This window comes from Lipotes vexillifer, unplaced genomic scaffold, assembly GCF_000442215.2.
Source record: "Lipotes vexillifer unplaced genomic scaffold, Lipotes_vexillifer_v1.1 scaffold1285, whole genome shotgun sequence".
NCBI lineage: Eukaryota > Metazoa > Chordata > Mammalia > Artiodactyla > Lipotidae > Lipotes > Lipotes vexillifer.
Window position 1 is genome coordinate 1,196,349 of NW_006796211.1, and position 9,923 is coordinate 1,206,271.

Consider the following 9,923-nt stretch of genomic DNA (forward strand, 5'->3'; position numbering starts at 1 on the left):
GTTCTTGAACTTTATTTACAAACAATCATACAGTCATGCAGCATGTACTCATTTGTATTTGACTTCTTTTGGTCATCCATTTTGGGAGTTTATCAGTAGTTTGTTTTATATTTTCATTTTTTTAATTGCTGAGAATATTCCATTGTATGAATAAATCACACTTTAAAAAAATCTGTTCTGCTATTATAGATGTTTGTGGCTTTTTTTATTTCTCCCTGTTTTAGCTTTTATAAAGCTGCTGTGAACATTGTTGTGTTGTTTTGTTTTTGTTTTTTTGCGGTACGTGGGCCTCTCACTGTTGTGGCCTCTCCCGTTGCAGAGCACAGGCTCCGGATGCGCAGGCTCAGTGGCCATGGCTCATGGGCCCAGCTGCTCCGCGGCATGTGGGATCTTCCCAGACCGGGGCACGAACCCGTGTCCCCTGCATCGGGAGGTGGACTCTCAACCACTGCGCCACCAGGGAAGCCCTCTTGTGTATATTGATAGCAGGTGCTATGGTCTAAATGTGTCCCTTAAAATTCATGTTGAAACCTAACCACTATACCAAGGTGATAGTAATGAAGCAGGGCCTTTGGGAGGTGATTAGGCCATGAGGGCAGAACCCTCATGCTTGGGTTAACACCATTATAAAAGAGTCTCGGGAAAGATCCTCCCCACCTTCCACCATGTGAGGATACAACTAGAAGTCGGCAGTGTGCAGCCCAGAAGAGGGCCTTCACCAGAGCCCAGCTGTGTGGCACTCTGATCTTAGACTTCTAGCCTCCAGAATTGTGAGCAATAAAATTCTGCTCGTTATAAGCCATCCAGTCTATGGTGCTTTGTTATAGAAACCCAGGCAGACTAAGACAGTACAGTCTTTTATTCAGTTATTCTTCTATTGGTAGGCATTTATTTTGTTTCAAGTTTTTAGCCTCTAAATAGTGTTTACTAAACAACCTTACACATGTTCTAAATCTTTGACTTTTATTGAATAGTCTCAGTAGTGTGATTGTTGGATCAAAGGGTAATATGTTTTTTAAACTTGTTATTTAATTTTTGTATTTAATTTACTTATGTCCAGATTGCCTCTGTGAAAGGCGATGACAGTTCACAGTTCCACCAGCAATGTAGGAATGTACCTGTTAACACATATCCCAAACAGTATTAGTTATCACTGTAATTTTTGCTGTCAGTGGATGTAAGTGATGCCAGTATGTCTTTAGTTTGCAGTTCCCTGACTACAAATAAATTTGAGCGATTTGCTCTTCCATGAATTATCTCTTTATATTCTTTGTATATTTTTCTGTTAACTTTAAGATGTCAGTTTCTAAGTACTTTATATAATTATATTCTTTGTAGCTTCGTTATAAATATCTTTCTAGAATTTTAGATTTATATTAACTTTATGGTTTCACGCCATATGATACACTTTCAATTTTTATGTAGAAAATTGCATCTTGGTTAAGGTCTCTCCTACCTCTAGATTTTGTAAATATACTTTCCAATGTTTCCTTGTGATTTTTATTGTACATGTTACATTTTTATGTCTTTAATCCATCTGGAATTTATTTTTGTACATGGCATATGATAGCAGTCCAATTTTACTTTCTCCCAGATGGATAACCAGTTGTGCTACTTCTATTTTCCTACTGAGTAGAACTGCCATCTTCGTTATATCTTAAATTCTCATATATGCTAGGATTGATTTCTAGCTTGTTCTATTTATTTATTTTTGTGTATTCCTATACCAATACTGCTTTGGTTAGAGGCTCTGAGTTATGTTCTAATATCCAGTAAAGCAAGTCTTTTTTTCACCGTTTCCTGTTTCATATTCTTCTTATCTATTTTTGCATATTTAATCTTCCATATAAACTTTAAAGTCATTTTCTCCAGTCTCACCATTATCTTGAAAAGTTATATAAGGATTCTAGTTTGAATTACATTTAATTCACATATTAATTTAGGTTATAAGATACATTGTTATAATATCTTTACATCTGAGAATATGGTATGCCTTTCCACTTGTCAAGGTCTTATGTCTGTAAAGACTTCAGAGTTGCCTTCATATATGTCTTGTTCCTCTTTTGTTAAATTTATTCCTAAGAATTATCTTAGAGTGTTGTCGCTATAGCAAATGGAATATTTTTTTTTCTGATTTCCATTTCTAAGTAGCTAATTGCTACAACAGAGAATAGACATTAATTTTTTCTAATTCTCTATCCATCTACCTCTTGATATTTTGGTTAATCCTCCTAATTTTATACTAGCATCTTCTAAGATTTTCAGGTATATGATAATAGCAGCAAAAACAGTTTCACTTCTTTTTTCACTGTTTATGCAGGCTACTAAATTTTCTTGTTTTTATATTTGATAGAAGTTTTAAGACAGTGTTTAATGATGGTGGTGATAGCTAGCATCCCTATTGAGTTCCTGATTTGAATTAAAATGGTCTTAGTGATTCAGACTTCTGGAAAGCATGCTATTCAATTGTGGGGTTTTTTTGGTAATACTTTTTATTTTATTTAAGTGATTTTATTCTATCTCAGGCTTTGATTTTTTTTTATTAGGAATGTCTACTGAAATTTTATGAAGGACTTTTTCAGCACTTAATAGTGAATATGATTTTCTTTAACTTGTTGATGGAGTAGATACGTTATCAACATATGATAGATTTCTTGATATTGAACTACCCTTGGCTTCATGGAATAAATTTCTGCAGACCAAATACTCCTGGATTTTTAGTTTTCTGTTCTTTCTGGTCTTTGACAGAGGGTTCCTCAACCCTAGTCTCTAGTTAGAACTTGTCAGGCACAGGGGAAAGAAGCCCTAAGTAATCCACAGGGACTCTTACAGGCTCTCTTACTCCCAGCTGTAAGACCTATAGCTATTTGGGTCTGGTAAATCAAATAAATTGGAGTTGAGAATGGAGGGAAAAGAGGGTGCTTTCTGGTCTCCAGCTTCCAGAATCATCCTCTGGTCCTTCTTTCTTTTGGTTATTTTTCACCTTTCATATCAGTGACTATTTATTTTGCTTAGTACCAAAAATTTACATCAGAATGGCTTCCTTAACAGATTCTTTTAATAAATAAAAGAATAATGAAATAGCAGTGTGTTCTGATGTTTCTCTTTCCTTCCATCCAGTCAGCCTTGTGTTTTCTGAAACCTATTTGCATTGTTTTCGCTAGTGATTTTAGTGGCAAACCTCAGTGGTAACAGTCTTTTGCCATGAATTTCAAGTTTTTATCCAGAGCCAAATAATCTATATTTACATTTCTGATTGTCCAAGGGAAGCCCTGGAGGCCCAGCCACATTTTACCAGTCTGGAAAAATAATTTAAATATCTAATTATAACTTCGTTTTAATTAAAAATCTCTTCCTGGTCGATTTGGTAATAGTCAAGGATTCAATAATATTTAATCATAAGAACCTCCTGTGGATACTAAACAAAAAGGGGATCAAGTTAGCAAAAAGATCACTGGCCATGAAGTTAGGAAGTGTCTGGGTACTAGTTTCAGCTCTGCCACTGGCTTACATGAACTCAGATGAGGTTCTGACTATTTACTTTTCTCTGCTGAAATGAGGTTGCTGAAGTAAATGGTTGAGCTTCCTTTAAGTTCCTTTAAGCTTTTAACATTCTGGAAAAATGAAATGGAATGTTCGAGTCCTGCCCCCCCAAATAGCCTGTGATTCTACTGTTTCACAACTCAGTACTCTTGCTATCTGATTCTGTAAGAAAACAGATTGCCAGTGGACTTTTAGAACTTTATTGTCTGCTCCACTATAGCAGTTGCCATAGTAGGTCAGCTATAGATTGAATGTTCTTGGCTCCCCAAAATTCATATGTTGAAACCCTAACACTACCCCCAACAATGTGATGGTGTTTGGAGGTGGGGCCTTTGAGAGGAGATTCAAGCTTCAAGGGGCCTCTCAAGTGAGTAGAGCCCTCATGAATGGGTTTAGTATCCTTATAAAAAAAGACCATAGAAAGCTCCCTTGCCCCTTCTGCCATGTGAGGACACAGTGTAAGATGACTGTGGATTCTCACCAGACACCAAATTGCCAACACCTTGATTTTGGGCTTCCCAGTCTCCAGAACTATGAGAAATAAATTTATTGTTTATAGGCAGTTCAGTCTATGGTATTTTTGTTACAGCATTCCTAATGGACTGAGATACTATTCCTTTAAATTGTTATTTGTGAAAATAATTTTTAAGTCCCTATATCCCTTCTTTGTAAATTCATGTACCCTCTGATGAGTTTCTGTAAGTCATATCTGTCCAGGCAGTTTTCAAGTTCTTCCCGAATTATAAGACTATAAAAACATAATTAGGTTGGGTCATATTAAAATTGCTGATATCTGACAGTGTTTGATTTACAAATAGGCAATTTCACATGCATGAACCTAATAATTATGGGTGAATTAAACTGTTACCATACTAGGATTTTACTTGAAAGGTCTTCCCATCCAAAAACAAATGCCTGTTGTTTTATTAGGCATTTGTTGTTTAGTCAATCAGAAATACCTTTGAAAGCCTGCTTTGTGCCGGCCGTGTGTTAAGGTCTTATGGTTATGCCCATGAATAAAATATACCTGTTCTCTGGTTTGAGGGAATCTACAGTCTAATGAGGGAAATAGGCAATTAACTAACCATTTGGAATCAAGTTGCATGAGGGTTATAGAAAAGAAGATACATATTGTTGTGCAGCAAATGACAAGGACTTCTCATCTAAGGGTTCAAAAAGTTCTCTTGTTCAGAATTATCCAGGGAGGGGGATTTTGGTGGTAGGATAGGGGGGCATGTGTGCGTGGCATGTGTGGTGTTAAAAGTCAAGGGGAAAAGCATGTTCTCAAGGGTGATAAAGAGCTTGGAATTTCAGAGTGTGAAAGTAGGTAAAGCCAGAGAAGGTAGGTAGGAGCCAGATCTTAGAAAGCTTAAATAAGGCATATTTAATATCTCAGGCAATAGGAAGTCATTTTAAGTAGGCAAATCATATATTCACGTTTGGAAGGCAGTATGCAAAGTGATTTAGTGTGTCCATCTAAAGGTAGATTATCTTGATTCAAATCCTAGTTTTGTATTCAGGCCATTGACATTGGGCAATTTACAATTAAACCTTTTGTTTCCTGTGTGTAAAATGGGATAATAATAGTATCTTATTTGTAGAGTAGTTAGAATAGCTTAGATAATGCATGAAAACACTTAGTACAATTCATAGCCCCTGGTAAGTATAAATTAACCGCTTAGTTATTGTTATTATTTATATTATCATTGAGTTAGAATGGAGTAAGATTAATTGCAGCAAAACCTGTTAGTAATTCAGGCAAGAGATAATTGTTACTTGGTTTGTTATTGTTATTATTTGTATTATTGAGTTAGAATGGAATAAGATAAATTGCAGCAAAACCTGTTAGCAATTCATGCAAGAGATAATTGTTACTTGGTGTGTTATTGTTATTATTTGTATTATTGAGTTAGAATGGAATAAGATAAATTGCAGCAAAACCTGTTAGCAATTCATGCAAGAGATAATTGTCACTTGGTTTGTTTTAGTGGCAGAAGGGATAGAGAAAGAGATAACTTCTTGAGAGAAATTTCACAGGTAGAGTCCTTGGCACTTGGTGATTGAATGAATGTGCGAGATGAGGGAGAGGGAGGAATTAAATTGGGTTTGGAATGACATCGACATAAATACACCCACGTCAGCTGAACTAAAATAATATATTAATTAAATAAATCAACATTTAAAGCTCATTTTTACTAAATAATAAGTGATAGATAATGCCCAGAAAGTGAATATTATGAATTTGAAGCACTGAGGTTGATCCTTCTCCATCTACAATAAACTGCTGAGGAGGCTGGGAGAAGAATAAATGTAATTTGAACAATCTTTTCTCTTTTTCGTTTGGTGTTTCCATTCTCTTTCTGCCATTTTTCATTTTTAGTTCTGTGATTTGGTTATTTTAATTTTTTAATGTTAGGTTGAGCCATATAGAAGTTTCCATTTTTGTAGATCAGAAAATATTTAACCAGAAATGAAATGTTTAATATTAACAATTTCACATGGTTCATCTAGTTATATTCTCATTCTGTAAAAATTTTTAACTGGGGCTGTAGGTGTCTATTTTGGATTAAATTGAGTACCAAGGCCATCTGAAGGAATGTTGCAGTGATGGCATAAGGACAAGTGGAGCTGAGCCCCATGAAGTAGGTGACTTAGCCTGGCATCATCTATTCAGTGTGGCTCTGGGAGGGCATCATATGGCCAGGTTTTTTGTTAGCTTTACCAAAAGGGACATGTTATATATTACTTTGGCTTTTTTTTTTTTTAACCTGATTGTAAAAATAGCACATAGAAATTAGCAAATTTACAAAACATAGAAATCCATAAAGAAGAAATTAAAAATCACTTGTAATCCCACTATGCAGTGAAAAGTAGAATTGATTTTTAATGTATTTTCTTCCACTCATATATACAGAAATACTCTTTTATTAAAAAAAAAATCATGTGGCTGCATTATTTTTAAAGGTAAATGTATGTATAGATTTTTGTGAGGACATAGATTTATTGCTCCCCCTTATCATTAGTAATTTGTCTCCTCTGGAGAAAATGGTTTCCTTTAATCCAAAACAAAACATTTAACTTTTGACTGATTATTTTTTTTAATTCCTAGTATGAATATTTTGATTATAGCTCCTAGAGTGCTTTTACTAAAATAGAAACAAAATGGAAAGAACTACTATTGTACTAATGGTATTGTAACAGTTTGTGGTTTTCGTTGCATTTTTATAACATTTTAAATTCTTTAAAATTATCAGTTAATATATTACCTGTTTTTATCATTGTAACTGTCTAGTTTCATACATGAGAAACCTGAGATGGAATAAGAATAAGTTACATGCCCAAATTTATAAGTAGTTAAAAAAGCCTGCACTCTTGACTTTGGTGAATGGTTTTTCCATTTATTGAAATACAACTCTCAGGAATCATTCTTTTTTTAATTCAGTATTTATTAAGCACTCAAAACATGGAAGTTCAAAAATAAAGTCTATGTCAAATGTATAGAATATTGAGTAACGTGGTTTGGCTGGAGGGCAAGGTATTGGGGGGTTTCGGTATAGTGAGATCAGACTGGAAAGGCAATAGGAGCCATTGAGTCTTCTTGAATAATGGAGTTCATAATAACCATAATGAAGCATGTGCTATTGGATATTTTAACGAGGCAGAAATGAATAGATTAGAAAAATGAACAAGACTAGCTGTCCAGACAGTATTTAATGATAGCCTAAAGTATTAAAAACTAAAAGGAGGAAATTAAGCCATTGGGAGCCATTATAGAAATAGATTCATAAGATGTGGTAACTAAGAATGGTATATTAAGGGAGAAAGTGGTCAAGATGATTTCCGAGTTCATACCTGAGTGCCTGGGAAAATGTGAGAAAAAAAGTAGAAGAGTCTTATTTGGTGGGAAAAAATGTATTTAATTTTGGTCATGCTGTGGTTGAAGTCTCTGTAGGACATCCAGGTAGATGTGTAACTAGCAGGCAAATTGTAGAAGGAAAGGGGAACTCAGGAGTGAAGTCAAGTTTTGAGACATAGGCAGAGAAATTATTTGTCTAGTGGGAATAATTAGTGCCATACCATCTTTCCTTCTTGCCTTACATATGTATAGCCTCAATGTATTTGAGGAATGCAGGGCAGCAAAGTGTCGAAATAACTGTTATTGCCCTTAGAACTGGGCAGTCACAATAAGAGAGGGCACCTTAGGATTCAGAAGAGCCCCAGCCTCAAGCAATGCAGTAGGACTGGTGGGAAAACACAGACTATTTAGGAAGGCTGTTTGAGGTTGTGTGAGAAGAAAGTAAAGTTATATACCCACTGTGTACTAAGTATTGGTAAGCCTTTTGTATACACTATCTGCTTTATTTCTCACCAACGTCATGAAATAGGGAGTGTGATCCTCATTTTACAGATGATGAAACTGAGGCTAAGAGATGCTAAGTAATATTAGAGCAAGGAAGCAAGGATTTGAGCCAGATGGGTGTTCAGTGCCATGGGTCTTTTTGCTGTGCCACACTTTGCCATCTTTTCCAATAAGACCTGTCAATTACAGCTATCAAGCTTATGCTCAGTAGGTTTTTTGAGTTCCTTGCCTTCGTGTAGTAAGCACAGCACTTCAGATCTTAAAATGTAATTGAGTGACCATTGCCTGCAATGAGAAAGCATGTGTGTGAAACAGATAAAAAATGAAAGTTGGATCACATAACATATATCTCCATCCAGGTGTGCAGACCTTCTGGAATGTTTACAAATGTCAACATTTGTTCATTTTATTTTACTCTACTGAGTTACGTGAAACTTTACTTAGAAGGATGAATTGAGAGACCAAAGATACCTGGAGGAAAAGATACTAAAAGTACACTTTTCTAATTAACTAAAAATTGTCATAATTTGACACTCCCAATTAGCTGAAAATTGTCATCACTTATGACATCACCTGAAGAGCCACAATAAAATCCCAATTTGCCTTGTGTTAAGTAAGCACAAACAAGATTGTATATTCTAAGATACAAAGCTAGTTTGTACCGTGAAACTTCCTGCAATTTTCAAACCTGGGTGGAAGTGGGTGCATTTTCTTGTCCATCTTTTGTTTGTATATTTGTGTACCACTTCTCAGCAAACTAGAAGCAAGTAATGGTATCTCAAAACCATAGGATAGTGTCGAATACAGGAACAATGTAATTCCTCTTTGTGTGTGCTATTTCTGCAATATTCAGCGTAGATGGGATTTTCTTTATTTTTTCTCTTGAAAACCTAATTTTTAAGTTTGTTTGTTGTTTTGGTCACGTTTCTTAAAATAGATCCATGTTTAGTGAATCATGAGAGAAAATTAATGCTAAATATGTAGCCTTCTAGCTAGAACTTCTTGTGCTGAATTATGATTCCTCAGTTGTCATGCACTGTTAACACACTTTCATTCTTTAACATTGCTCTTTGTTCTATGGGAAATGCTACAAGAAAATAGGAATTTCCTCTCACCATTACCCCTCTGGCAGTGTGTTTCGACCCTGGCTTGCTGTCTGTCCTGGTTACTACCTCTTCTCCTTACTAGCAGTCTAAATTCTGCTTCATCTGCTAAGAGGGGGATTCCAGACAGACGAGGAAACAGCCTTCAAACACTGCCCTGCAGGCATATTAAGTTATTCCCCCACTGTGCAGTCTGGAAATCAGGGAGCACCTCTCTGGCAATGAATTCTAATGAGCTGCTAAAGATGCCAGAGTGTGTGCGCACACAGGCGTTTTCTTTCCCCTCCCCCGCCTCTTCCTTTTCCCAAGCCCCTCTTCTCCCTATTTCCCCTCCTACTCCTTTATCCCCTCCCTCTGTGTCTCATTTCTGCAGTAAACGGGGCTGAGGCACATTCCTGCGTTGCAAGGCTTTCTGTTAAGGTGTTCTGTGGCTTTTGTTTGGATTGCAGCATGCTGAATTACAGGTAATACTCTGAAATTGAGCTAGACAGATCAATGCTGTTGAAATTTTTCTGAGAGGCAAAATATTACATTGGAATCAATGAAGAAAATAAGTTATCTTGGCTAATTTTATTCATGGTAATTAAATTCTATAAGCAGATTCCTCTTCTTCCCCAAAAAGCTCAAATGAAAGGAAATGGGGTTAGATTGATCTGACTTGCGATTGATTTTGTTTTATGTTGATCATGAAAGCTTGCTGTTTTTGCGCCTCCTCTGTAGAGTAAGGACCAATTATGTGGGGTGCTACTGAGGGTAGCCGTGAATAGTTGTACCGGGTGGGGTGGGATAGAGTGGGAGGGGTGATACCAGCTCGAGCTAGCCAGGTTCTTGATTAGGGCATTGGATGCAAAATGTAAAACGCTCTTTCCTTTTCTTCTATCAGCTGTTCAGAGGAGACTCATTACAACTCCTGCTGA

General features: G+C 36.1%; 2 protein-coding genes across 3 annotated transcripts in view; both read left to right on the forward strand.

The window, feature by feature from the left end:
* Positions 1-9,923, forward strand: part of RABGAP1 (RAB GTPase activating protein 1) — a 160,785-nt gene that overhangs the window by 83,643 nt on the left and 67,219 nt on the right. The window contains exon 1 of one of the 2 annotated variants that reach the window (XM_007468375.1): positions 9,237-9,470. The exons of the other annotated variant lie outside the window; for it this stretch is intronic. The gene's annotated coding sequence lies outside the window, so the exon portion shown is untranslated. Of the gene's footprint in view, positions 1-9,236; positions 9,471-9,923 lie in introns of those variants that run through there. 2 annotated transcript variants of the gene reach the window in all.
* GPR21 (G protein-coupled receptor 21) overlaps positions 9,372-9,923 on the forward strand; it is a 2,008-nt gene continuing 1,456 nt past the window's right edge. The window contains exons 1-2 of the mRNA XM_007468373.1: positions 9,372-9,470; positions 9,890-9,923. The exon at positions 9,890-9,923 is cut by the window's right edge and continues 1,456 nt beyond it. The gene's annotated coding sequence lies outside the window, so the exon portion shown is untranslated. The remainder of the gene's footprint in view (positions 9,471-9,889) is intronic.